The sequence below is a fragment of the Anser cygnoides genome, chromosome 21 (genome assembly GCF_040182565.1).
Source record: "Anser cygnoides isolate HZ-2024a breed goose chromosome 21, Taihu_goose_T2T_genome, whole genome shotgun sequence".
NCBI classification, from domain to species: Eukaryota; Metazoa; Chordata; class Aves; order Anseriformes; family Anatidae; genus Anser; species Anser cygnoides.
Genome location: NC_089893.1, coordinates 7,646,629 through 7,660,064, shown reverse-complemented (window position 1 = coordinate 7,660,064; position 13,436 = coordinate 7,646,629). Strand labels below are relative to the sequence as shown.

The following is a 13,436-nucleotide window of genomic DNA, read 5'->3' as shown; positions in this document are numbered from 1 at the left end:
TTTGATAATGCCATTTCTTTCGTAAAGAAGTGGTTTCGGCTCACCACTTCTGACAACCTCATAGAGGTTTTGAGGCCATTGACTCCATCTACAATTACTGTTGTTTATAAAAAGCATTTCTTAGCTTCTCTGTATTCACGGAGAAGTTTACACCTATATATTGCCACTTCATCTTTTTTCTTTTTTTGAAGGAATCCTTTCCAAATATGCTATGGCGGCAAGTTGCTTCCCAAACAGTCACCTCTTCCTCTGAAAAAAGCCCAGCAGAGACTTTCCAAAGGAAGACCTTCCCGAATTTCAACTACATACCACCAGGCGTTGGCGCAGAGGGTGGCAGGAAGTATTTCAGAAGTCACATTCATAGAGGTGGACTAAAACACCAGCAGTCAACAGCTGCACACAAATAATTCTACGCTGATTCAAGCCTATGTAAACAGCCTACATAATTTTCAGATTAAAGATGAACTCCACGCACCCAGGCCTGTTTAACACTTGTGAAAGCCACGTTATGGCAATGAACACTACCACCAACCCCATGTCTTCAACAAATCAGTAAGGATCCAGCTAAGCTCCTCACAAATCCTGTAACATCTGAGTCTTACAAAGCCTAAGGACCAAGGCTGCAACCCCATCACAATAATTTGCTGAAAAGATTTGCACATCTGGAAATCCTGAGCTGTGCCAGGACTTGATAACTTTACTTGCTTGGCACCAACCAAGGTACGTCTCTTCAGTACAGGATACTGAAATGCAGGTGCAAAAGCACTCATTATTCCTTTACTGTAAGTTCACTAACAGACTAGAAATAGTATTTATCTGCAAAGCACAAGGAGGAAAAGCACCTGATAGCTCCTCTACCCAAATAATTACCTGGAAACATGAAGTGCCCACAAAATATCTGTTTCATATTCCTAGCACATCCCTTAAGTTTTCTCAAAATTATAAGAATGGAAAAGCTGTAATGTAACATGCCATGAGAACAGAGAAGTTGTCTGAGGGCATGGCAAAATCTCTGATGGCAGTTACAGCACTGACTCACATTATCACTGCTATTGAAAACATTAATCTTTAATGTGGATAGGAAAAAAACAACAGATGACAGAAAAGTAGATTTGCGTGACACAAAGCTGGTAGGTGCATTTTAATTCTCAGAGCTGCTGAAAGCATTGAGACCAGTGCTGGGGTGCCAGAAACAGCAGTTTATTCTACAAACCAGTTTTTATTGTAAATTGAGATGGTAGGTCAGCTGCAACAGAACAGTTCTGAGAGGATAAAATTAGAAAACATTTACATATACATTCTGAAGGAAATTTGAGCGCATAATTTTTGAAGTAACAACAGACGCCTTTCCCCTCACTTGTGACAGCAGAGTACAGACTATCTTAGGTTTGCATGACTGGAACTTCAGCTTCGAGTTCAACTTAAGAGGGTGCTGATACTCCTCCTCTGTAGGATGCCACGGCTCCCACTCATTTATCACCCTTGCAGTTTATCATTCAAAACCCAGGTACTGTTTTTGGCAACCATGCTTTAATTGCTGTTGTTTCTAATCCATCCAATTTACTCTTGAGGTACATTACCAAACAAGAGGGAAAATGAGCAAAACATCCACCTCTTCAGGATTTGTTTTAACTCTTTATACATGCATCAAGGTGTAAGCTTTGACCAGAAACCAGTGCTGCTGCCAAATGCACTGAACTTGAGCTCTCCATGTCCTGGAACATGCGGTTTACTCTGTGGTGAGGAGACTGATACACAACTTGTATGAAGCTAACAAAAGGACTCACATTTCTGTGCAAATTGCTACAAATAATTTTAAAAAAAAATTCTCAGCTCTCTTCTCCGTTTTTGTCAATGAGAGCCCAGGGCCTGCTCGCCAAAATCTTTCGTCACCCTTATTCAGCACCTGGTAGTGGGTTCCAAAGTTTTGGCTGAGCAGGGCATGCTCCTGCCACGTTCTGTCAATGTCCATGCTCTGTCAAAGCTCCAGGAGCCCGTCCCTTAACTGCCACTGCTCCCAGAAGCGTCCCCTTAGCACGGCTGTCTTGACTCAGAGCTGATCTGAACAGAACTGAAGGGGCCTGTGAGAGAAGCCAAAGCATCTTGTTAGGGACCCAGGTAACACGGTCTTACCAAACCTCCCCATGAGGCGGGATGGGAAAGGCACTGCTTTTGCAATCTACCTCTGCTCGTTCCTCTTACATGGTTTCAGCCTTGTTCGCCAAAAGACGTGCAGTTTGCTATTCTGTTTCTTCCTCAGTTTTGCAGTTTTTTTTGTTTTTTTTTTTTTTACACGCTGGATATTTAACAACTAAACAGCACAATACCTTCTGTTAAAGCAATACAAACCAAGAATAAAGGGGATATATTTACTTGGTTCCAAACATTTCAGTTTTACTGGTTCTAAACAATGCTCCAAGCAAAAAGCGTACAGAAGCCAGAATGAGAGGACCAAAGTCTTCCTCATGCTACAAGACTGCCTCTGCCTGTAAAAGCAGCATGTTTGCTGGATACGTGAAAAAAGCAACGTTTACTGTAATGAAAAACAAGGGAACACGTCTATTGCTTAAATCCCAAGTAATTGAGAATATTCAAAACAACATAAAACACATCACAGAGCTGCTGTTTTTGTAACACGAGGTCTTAACAAAGAAAAGGCTATAAACCATTAGTTAAACCATCATTTTTCAGGAGTTGCTCTTTCTACGCATACTGTGAAGCACAATATGTCTTAATTTTTTTTCCTCTAGATCATTCATTTGCAAAGTCAAGAAGTCGAATGCAAAAATTCAGCCATCCTATTCCAACAATGTGGCAGGAGATATTAGATAAAGGCAGTCTGGATGCAGGCTGACAGAAAGAAGCAGCCTAAGCAGCAGCCTACATCAGAGCCCAGCACATGGCAGAGGATGGAAATGCAAATACCCGAACGAAGGTGGATCGGTCGATAAAAGTGCCACTAGAAACCTTTGAGAATTTCCCAGTGATGAAATGGAACCCGACATGGAACTTACCAATTCGGGCTGACACATCCTCCAGCGTATCCTTTGCAGACTGTATCTGCTCGGAAGCCCCAAACATGTCCTGAAACTCAAAGGAGCTCTATTCCAAGCCCTGCATCTGGCAGAATTAAGAAGTCATCTGTCTGAATGTAACAGATTACAGATGCCAAGGCCACCCTCATTAAGCTTACCAGCAGCCACACACTTGCAACAGACTCTTGTGGAGCTCTGTCTTGTCATTTCCTCGTGAAAGTGACACTTCTAGATTTATTCGTGTCTTTTATCATCCCGTGTATGTGGCCTACAGGAAGCAGCCTACAAGGCTTCCTCCTGACCAGTCTCAAGTTGGCAAGAGGATTTAGTCTTACTGTAAGACTTTCTTTTCATTTCTACAGAGACACTCTGCTCGTGGCTCGGGCAAAAAGAAAAATGAGTTTTGGTCTCTGCAGCTGACAAACTTACGCCTGCCGTGAGGCAGCTTCACAGCAGATAATAATTTCCCCATTTATCTGTGAATCGGTTAACTGTGGAAGGTGTCACTGAGTTGGACTTCAAGTCACATACAGTGAAATGCAACCTGCTAAATGGTTTCGGTCCCATTGGCTTTGGGCAATGAAAATGAATCTGCACAGCACCGCGAACGGCCGCGGCCAAGAGCAGACCCTTCTGACTGATGGGAGAAGCTGCGAGCTGACAGAAGTTTGTGACCAAAACAGGCTGGGAACCACTGACAGGCAATTGAGAGCTCTGTACGTGGGCACTCACTGTGCTAGATTACTACAGCAAGATTAAAGCATAGCTACAACTCCTAGTCTAGATAAAACTTGGAGATTAAAGATCACGTTGTAGGTGTGTAAAACATGTTACCACTCCTTTCATTAGAAGTGGCTCTAAAAATGTTTCCATTAGGCACCGCTCTGTGATTACAAGCATGCAATCTGATATTTTAGTTTTCAAGAAAAGGTGCTAGTGTACTAGGAGAAGAGGCAAGACTGTTCAAAGATTGTCTTATTGTGTGGCACGCACCTGCCAGAAGGCTTGGCAACGTTACCACGGTGTTAATTCAATCTCTCAAATATTTAGTGCCAAAGCTCCGGTTATTTAAAAACATAAAGATGTTTTCGTCTCTCAGAGATCAGCAGTGATATATGATTAGGTGTTTGTATACAACTGCAGAACCTGGCTAAATGAAAACAATATGAGGAAAAGAAGAACGAAAAATAAGAAACCAAACAGAAAAGGAGACACCACCTGTGTTTACTGAAGCTGAAGCATGTCACACTAACTCGATAATGTATTTTTCAGAAAAAAAACAAATGCCACGTAAGATGAGGACTACATTAAAATGTTTGAATAACGTGACATGCAGAATTATTAGCGAAAACAAGGAGATGAATAGACAAACTACAAGTCAGCTAAGGAGCTGGTTAAAAAGAAGTAATTTGTGTATTGAAATGACAGGTTGAAGAATTTACCTGTGAAGTGCCATAAGGACTTGTTTTAGCAATAATCTCCAAGTGTTTCCGTAGAGACACTGGCTCAAAAAAAATGCTGATGAAAAGGCTAAGATGTATCATCAGCACAAAGCGTAAAAACAAACGACTTAACCGGAATCCTAGGAACAGAAGGAAATTCACTGGAAATCCAACAGTATGAAATTAAAAACCCACCATTATATACTAGGGACCTACTAATAGAGTTGAGCTATAATCTGGAAGCTAATTAGTTAAAAGTGACTTTGGAGAAAGATCTCCATAGCATTTAATTACATTGAGCAGCTAACTGAAAGGCCCACAGAATAACCAGACTATTTTAACATCTCATTTTTTGGTCAGGTGTTTGTCAGGATCTATTTTAGCCTCCCGAAAGCTTCTCAAGAGGATTTTTTGGTGCGTTCTTCCCTGCATGTCTGTTCCTTACCTCGTCTGTAAAGTAAACTATGCTTGGGTCTTCTCAGAGCATTTGACTAAGCCAGACGACATTTCAGACAGCAACATGTACTAGCTAGAACCAACAGGGCATCCATTAAGTGCACTGATCAGCAAGACAGTGCTTAATCTCAGGATCTAATTAAAAGAGGAGATTACAATAATCAGGACAGTACCGGAGCGTGCGCCACACATGAATCGTTGGTCTGACGCCACTGAGTATTTTTTACGCAAGACCTCGAAGATGAGATGTGCCTTAAAACATTTACAGATACGTGGAGAAGATAGATGTTTTCTTAAAGGACTCCGCACCTTTCCACATCACTGAAGCTTGCTGGCTGCAACAAACCGCACACCTGATGCACCGGCTGAGCTCTTAAAGATGCACCTGGTGGGAGTGGAGAGCAGCAACCCGCAGCATTTTGGTGCAGAACGGGTGAAGGGCCTCGGGAACGCAGCCCGGTACAACCCGCTGGCTGCTCCATCCCTAACAACACGCAAGCAACTCCACACATTTTCATAACCTGTGTTGTTTTTTTTTCTTTTTTTTTTTTTTTTTTTTTTTTCCAAGTCTTGTCTTCCCGAGCCACGACAGTTTTTCAAGTTTTGGTGTGATCATTTGAAGTCAGCTCTTTCAGAGAACAGAATGTTACCATTCACTACTTCAAAGGACCCAGATTTAACTTGTTGCCTTTTTGAAGCTGCAGTGCAAAGTATAAACTTTATGTGCCTAATATAGCTTTCACATGGTTGAATAAGCAAACTCGATAAATGCCACTTTCCCCAGCCTCCAGCACTTTGAACTTTTCATTGTAGGAATCTCACGTTAGTGCTCCATATAACACATAAAAGTAAATTTTCAGGCTGTACTTAAAACTGAGGCTCATTTAACAACACGGGCAGTAACAGCTAAGAGGTCTTGCTATATATGCAATCATATTTATTTTCTTAATAAAAATTAATGTGCAAACTTCATTAGACGGAATGTATTGTGATATATCACAGATTCATTGCCCTGCAACTGTTTTTTCCACCAGTTCTCTGAAAAAGCCCATGACCAAACTCCTACATTGCCAGTTTTACAGCCGTATGCCCTGAAAGCGCGTGCTGGAGATGCTCGTACCACCAGCATACAAGCAAACCTGTTTGTTTTGTTTTGTTTTTCCTAGAATAAAAGCAACAAATGAATTTGCAGTACCGTCATGCGGGCAAGCCCCAGAACATAATGAGATTGTACCGAGCGGACTGATGTTACATCCCTGAGGCACACATTCAAATTCAACCACTCTTTCCACAATAGCGTCATTTTAATGCGCTCTAAACACTTTCTTCAAAGTTTTCCCCTGCGCTAACTCCGATCCAGTTTGTCCCCGGCTTCCCGGTGTAGACAAGCCACTGCACGACCTCTTCCCATGCTGCGTAACAAAGCACAAGGCTTCGTTTTCCCCGTCTTGGCGAGGAGCACGAACCAAGACCCAGACACGCTGGTACCTGCGGCCTCGCTGACCTGCAGAGGTCGAGCACTTCTGAGCGTATCGGGCAGGAAGCACTGGGTTCAGCAATTCTTCCAACCGAGCTGCGGGAATACTACTACAGTAGCAGAAAAAATTCAAGTCAAACATTAAATTCTACTAAATACTGTAAATTGCCCCAAAAAATCCATACAGCGCTTTTATTTGTCGCATGGCAGCAACCTTCTAGTCTGAACTAATTCCAGAAAGGTAATTTTTCTTGTTGTACCACGGCTACCCACAGCACTGCAGTCCTTGCTCTCAGAAGCTCTGCAAGCATCTCAACAAACTCTGGAACAACGTACATCAGAGAGTCTGCTCATCCCAATCTCCCTCCCAAATCACTAACAGAAGCCCCAAGCCCTTTTTGGGGGTGCCACGGGAAAGAAGCGGGAAGAAAAATGGCATGGGTCGTGTATCCTCGTGCCAAAATATTCTACTATATTCAAAGATTTTCTTGGTAGCTCTACTGCATTGGATCCACGGAAGAGTCAAAAGGTAAACCAAAAATCTCTGCTTCCTCACACACGTGTACGCCTATTTACAGAACGCTGCCAAGTCTTACAACATGTCTTTGAGGAGAAAAGAGGGCACGCGAGGCATGTTTCAGACAGAAGAGAGTCAATTTCAGAGATCACTTTAATTGACGGCAGGTTGAAAACCACCCTTGGAAAGTAAGCCATCTCTCCTGTTCCTCCAGGACAAAACCTGGGCGCGTTACGCCCCGAGAGCCGCCAGCAGCAACAGGATTTCGGGAGCTGAGGAATCCCTCCTCTCCCCACCCCGGTGCTGTCGCCCCCGAGCACTGCCTCCTACCTGACTGTGTGCGAGGCTTTAATTTTTGTCACTTGCAAATGACAAAGCTGTCGCCTCATTTTGCGGAAACAAACGACTGTAACTGCACATCACAATCATTAGGTTTGTGACAGCCAAATTTGGCTAAGTGCTAGTTTTTACTGGTTCAGCACAAAGCTTACCTGTCAACTCATTTGTTGTTTGAAGTACTCAGTTTTATTACAATAAATGACAGCTTTCCTTCTCCGACTTTAATTTCAGATTAGCAAGGAAGCATTACACCTTAATGAAATACACATTAGCCGTAATAAATTAATTTTTCTGAAGCAGGATGCAAATCTCAGCCCTCCCCGAAGCACGCTAGCCCCGCTCCTGCCAGAAGTACAAGAAGCCAGCGCCGACAAGCAATGCCACGGAAAACCTGCGGAAAGAGCAAAGGGGAGAGAGATCAAGGCGCAGCCGCACGTCGGGCACAATCTCGAGAAGCAAAAAAGGCATCGCCGATCCAGACGGCGTGGCCCAGGGCCAGCTAGTCGGGGTGTCACAGACACGGCAACAAGCAGCCGCCTTTCAGACGGAAGCGGCTATAAAGAATCCCCAACAAGTTGGAGCAAGGCAGGAATGCGGTTGTGTCATCGCCCTCTTAGCACTGTGTGTACCCTTTATTTTCCTAATGACTCAATTATGCAGGTAAAATTAAATGCCTAAAAGGAGTTCTTCCTGGCCCCGAAAACTCAAAATCCCGGTGTTTACCCACAAAGCTGCCGTCAGGTGAGCAGCGGCAACGGCGGCTCTCTCGCTTTCTTGCCTTGTATGGCCAAACCTGGGCTGGAAGAACCAACCGCATGGTTCAGGCTGGGAATAACGAGTTTTGTGGATTTTGTTTTGATTGCTTTTTTTTTTTTTTAAGCCTCCAGCATCTTTATTAACATCTCACAGAAACCTCTTGGAGTACGTCTTTCTTAACATGGGTATATAGCCACGAAAAAGAAGCGACAACAACAAAACAAACAACAAAAGCTGAAAGAACTTTAGAAACTACTGGACCCGCAGAGCTCTAACACCACATAAATATCCGTCCCTAACGTGGGACCAACACTCACCATAAGCACCAGGCATCTCCAGGGCTCCTGGGTCTCTGTAGGACACATCTTAACGCTTCCAAAACCCAGCAACAGACTCAGCTGTGGCACGTACCCACCATGAATTCACTTCTTCCGTTAGGTACTCTCGGTGATGCCCAAATGCACTCTACCACCTGTAGTTACGCCTACAAACCAACATCTTCTCGACTATCCCTAACTGTATCTCCAGCTAAACAGCTCTCGGCACAATGATGATGTTCAGTTGTGCTTCTGAACACAAAACACTACGCACATTTATAGCATTATCACAGATGAGCTACAAAATACCCTTTATGAGAAAGCCTCTTACTGCTCTGGAAAAAGCTGCCTTTATTCAACCTTCTTGGGTAGAGCAGGCAAACAAATGTTGTGGTCGAATCACCTCAAAAACAACATAGCAGACCTCAAAGGAAAAAAAAAAAGGTGATGTAGAACAGCCTCTGCAGCCAGAGGTACTAAATAGCCTGGGACAATTCAGCTGGGGGGGGGAACAAAGAGAAAACCGAGAGCAGAGATCTATACAATTGCAAATGAGAAGGTGACTGGCAAAAAAGATTCTTTATTCTTTCTCGTGCTACAAAAACTAGGCGGCACTCAATGAAATTACCGTGCACCGGGTTTAAAAAAAAAAACGCAACAGGAAATCTGGTTTCGCGCAGTTTGTGGAATTCGTTGCACAGCACACTGCAGAAGCTGGAGGTACAAACTGCTCGGAAGGTTTAGGCAAATCCGCAGATGACGGGTCCAAGAGGCACAAGTAAACAGATTGTCTGCACGCACCCTCCAGCTCAGGCCGCCTCTAAATCCTCCGCCGCTGGTAGACGCGCTGAGGGACGCTTACTGCGTCACCTACGTCTGCTCTGCTACTTTCCCCCTAATGATTTACTTCTGGCCACTGCCACCGACCACACGCCGAGCTCCACGCGTCCTGCAGCCCTTATTATCCCGGCCCTCCCGCGCTCTGATAAACCTGTTTGTCTGAAATAATTATTTCCCCGGCTCTAAATTGGAATATATTAAAAACACGCCGTCTACAAATAAAGCGCGGTTTAAGTCACTTCCTTAAATTGATTAAATGGAAATAAAGAGCTAAATTAAATTCCCGGCCTCCACAACTCCTCCCTCCCCATCACACACGTGAATGCCATTTTACCAGGTTTGCAGCTCGCTCCCTGCCACCACCATTTCATTTGTGCACCTTCTGCAGAGCAGCACCAGACATTTGTTTTCACCCCCTGGAACCATTAGAAGGATCAATGTGACCTCCGAAGGAAGGTAAGAGGAACAGACTCCCGTGTTTACTTAGCAGTAAGTACACAACTATTTAATTAGATCTATTTGCTAAAAACTGCATCTTTCAAGGCAACAGCAGCGACCGCAAAGCGAGGAGCTTCGACTTGCTACATAAACCAGTTTTCAGGGCTTTTTTTGCTGCTTAACACTGCTGGAACAGCAATGGCCCCTCTCAAAGCGCTGCCACAGGTGAAGGCACATTTCCCACCCAGCTCCGTTCCTCTGTCAGAGCGCCGAGTAACCGAGCTGCTGCCCCTCTGCAGCCACGCAACTCCAAGACTGATGTCATATTTCCAGCGACAGACTCGACGCGCTCCGCGACCGTAGCGTTTAATTTCGGAGTCAGCGCTTGACACGTTGAAGTATTTGGAATTCCTGAAGTCTGGCTGTCTGCACAGTTGCATAATTTGAGCAGGGATAACCTACTTCTAACCAGGCAAGAGAGATGTATGTCAACAGACAATCCCTTCTGCGTCAAGGGACATCTCCTTCCTCGCCACGTACCTGCAAAAGCATCGCTCGCCGGTTTGTCAGTTTGGTTTTCTTCTCGTTTAAGCAGGGAATTACGATGCCAAGAAAAAAAACTGAAGTTACACATATCACCACAGCTTGTTGCAGAAACAGACATCCCCAAAGATCGTTGAAAAATAAAGTTTATCAGATGCAACGGACAGCACCACTGAAGCGCCGGATGAGAAGGAAGCAACACGAGGGCAAAGGACCCGAGGTCTCCTTATCGGCGACAGGTGAGTGGTGTTTGTGCAACCTCGCCTTACGGCAGACATCACACAGCTACGAAGGACCCAAAAAGAGAGAGCCTCCTTCAAACGGGTCACGGGACAGAACCAAAAATAATGCTGGGCCACTTGTTCAGCTTCACACGCAGGGGAAGCTGTGCTTGCTTTTGATCCTCTTGGCAACCAGCTGACCAGCCCCTCGGAGCAGCACACATTTGCAACAGACACCACAGAACGAAACCACCCCTTTTAGAAGTTGCCAGAGTTTATGATTAACCTCCTGTTGCAACAAACATGGCAAGGATTCAGTTTCACTTGCCGACTACTGCTGTTACGTATTACGGAAGAAATACATAAAGGCTCTCGCCCCCCCCCCAAAGCTCCCGGTCACAACGAGAAGAGTTCTCTCACCCCGTAAACAAAAACCGGTGGGAAAGCTCCTGGGTGGGAAAGCAAGCGCGAGCCTCCCCTCCTCGCCAGCTAGCATCCGTGCAGCACCCACCTGGGGCGGTAGAAGGAGGGCGAGAAATTCCCTTCCCCTGGAAAGGGACTGCTCCGAGTGTTCGCACCAATTAAAGCTTCAGATTAAAACCAGCTGTTTAAATAGAAGGAGTCCCCCGGGAGACGCGCTTACAGCATTATAGCCAGTTTCTGGTATAAACAGCTTTACATCAACGGGAGCATTTACGTTGGTAGAGCGGCATCTCGGCCCGCAGGTTAACGCTTGTTCAGCTCCGTCTTCTTAAACGGGAGCACTTAAACCCAGGCAAGGTCTCCAAGCGCATCACAGCCCGGATCCGCGTTACGCGCGGACATCGCGCTGCACGAAGAGAGCTCAGTGGCAGAAGAACGGCACAGCACATCTGGGATGCCCTGCAAGACCCCGGGACGCCAGCCTGTGAGCCTCCGAAGCAAAGCCATCCCTCCCCAGTGCCACCTCGCAGGGCAGTACCACGAGCGTGACCCGCACGTGGCAAACAACACGCCACCCGGTCTGCCAAACGTGCAGCTCGAAAGCAGGAGGCACCTCAGGGGGGGGGGGGGCAACTCCTCCACCTAAATAAAGGCTAAGAGCACCCGGCACCCAAAGGGCAAGTGAGATTCAAATTAAAAAACAAGGAAAAAGGGAAAGCGCCATGCCAGGCAGGAGACACACAGAGAAAAGGCAGGGGCAAACACCTAGGTGGGAAAGCGGAGAAATTTCCCACGTGGGTAGGGCAAACCTAGGACGTCATGCGAGGAGAATAACGAAAGCAGGAGGCTTCTAGAAACACGCGAGAAAGATTCTGAGCTGGATGAGAACGGGAGGCTGACAAGATCAGGGAACTTCTAAATTACAGGTACGGCTGGAAAAGAGAAATCCAATGAATTTCAGACCAGTGGTTTCCAGCTTGGGATCTGCAGGCACGCGGGCAGCACACAGCCTGCTTCCAAGCGGCCTCTGGGAGAGCGAACGGCAGAGAAAACCCCCGGCAGCCATGAAGCGCAGGGTAAGAAGAGGTGACCCCTCTGGCACGTGTAGTGAGGAAGTACCACGCTCCGGGGGCAGGCGCCAAAACAGCTGCCGCCGGGTGTCTGCGGGGACACAGGAGACATGGAAGGACACGCAGGGGAAGCCTGCTGCCTGGGAGCGCGCAGGAGAAATGCCTGCGCCCTGAAAGCTACCTGCGAAATGCCGCCCGTTCCTCTCCTGGCGTGTGCAAAACGGGCACGACACGGGATGCGCCAGCAGCTTTCGGTAGACAGGCGACGCGATGCCCGTTGCACAAGGCCCTGGAGACAGACCCTCCCTCACCAGCAGGAATAACGAGCTCCGCAGAGATGGCAGAGCCGTCTCCCAGCTTCGGTGGGAGAGAGACGTGCCTGCCTGCTTGGGTGGGAAGCCTCAGCGGCTTCCTGCGGGCAGCAAGAAGCCTCCCGGGGTGCCCGCGCTTAAGCGGGCCGCGGCGGTCAAGCACGGAGGCATTCCCCAGCACAACCTGCGTACGGAAAAAGCATAAAAGGCGTTTGGGAAGGCAGCGGTGCCCTGCTCGGGGCGCGCACGCCTATAGGCGAGGAGGCGACAGCTCTGGCGAGGCGGGAGCGCGGCGCGTGCCCCCCCCCAGCTCCCGCGTGTGCCGGTGTTTACGTGCCCGCGGTGTTTATGTGTGCGTGGGGCAGGCCGCAGCCAAAATAACCCGGGACGGGCGGAGGGGGGGAGGCAGGTGAGAGCCGCACCGAGACCCCGGCAGGTGGGCAGCGGGGTGCTGCGGGGGGGGGGGGGCAATGACGGGGCAGGGGGCTCTGCCTCGCAGCCTGGGGGCTCCCCTTCCTCCATAAACACACACGGGGGAGGAAGAAATAAATAAATAAACAGACAAACAAACAAATAAATAAATAAAAGCAGCGGCAGGAGGCACAACTTCCCCAGCTGCTGCTTGCCCCGGGGGGGGGGTGTGTGTGTGGGGGGTCTTACAGGCCCGGAGGGGGCTTTGGCAGGGCTAGGGGGGGGGGACATGGGGGGGCTCTGACAGACCTGGGGGGGGGGGGGGGGGGGGGGGCGGGGGGGCTGAACACAGGGGGATCCCACAGGCCTGGGTGGGGGGGGGGGGCACGGGGGGCTCTGAAAGGCCTGGGGGGGGGGGGGGGACAGAAGGGCCCTGAGGGGGCTGGGGGGCACAGAGGGGCTCTGAGGGGGCTGGGGGGGGACAGGAGGCTCTGTCAGGCCCGGGGGGGGGCACAGCCAGGTCCAGGCCAGGCGCTGCCCCCCCCCTTCATCCCCCCCCCCCCCCGCCCCGTCCCCACGCGGCGCTGCGGGGGGGCGCTGCCGGGGGCGGACCCGCGGTGCAGCAGCCAAAGCCCTCCCCCGGCGCCCGTTGGTTCCCCCCCCCCCACCTCCGTTCCCCCCCCACCACCATCCCCGTTCCCCCCCCCCACCCCCCGTTACCTGCGGGGCCCGGGAGGAGGCCGAGCCCCCTACCGCGCCTGGGCCATGGCGGGGCGGCGGCGGCGGCAGGAGGAGGAGGAGGAGGAGGAAGGGGGGGGGGGGGCGGGAGGAAGGCGCCGC

The 13,436-nt window shown here is 48.4% G+C and overlaps 1 protein-coding gene across 5 annotated transcripts in view; it reads right to left on the bottom strand.

Moving 5' to 3' along the window:
* Positions 1 to 13,436, bottom strand: part of ZBTB44 (zinc finger and BTB domain containing 44) — a 42,197-nt gene extending 28,761 nt beyond the window's left edge. For all 5 annotated transcript variants that reach the window (XM_066981214.1, XM_066981211.1, XM_066981212.1 and 2 more), the window contains exon 1: positions 13,317 to 13,436. The gene's annotated coding sequence lies outside the window, so the exon portion shown is untranslated. The remainder of the gene's footprint in view (positions 1 to 13,316) is intronic.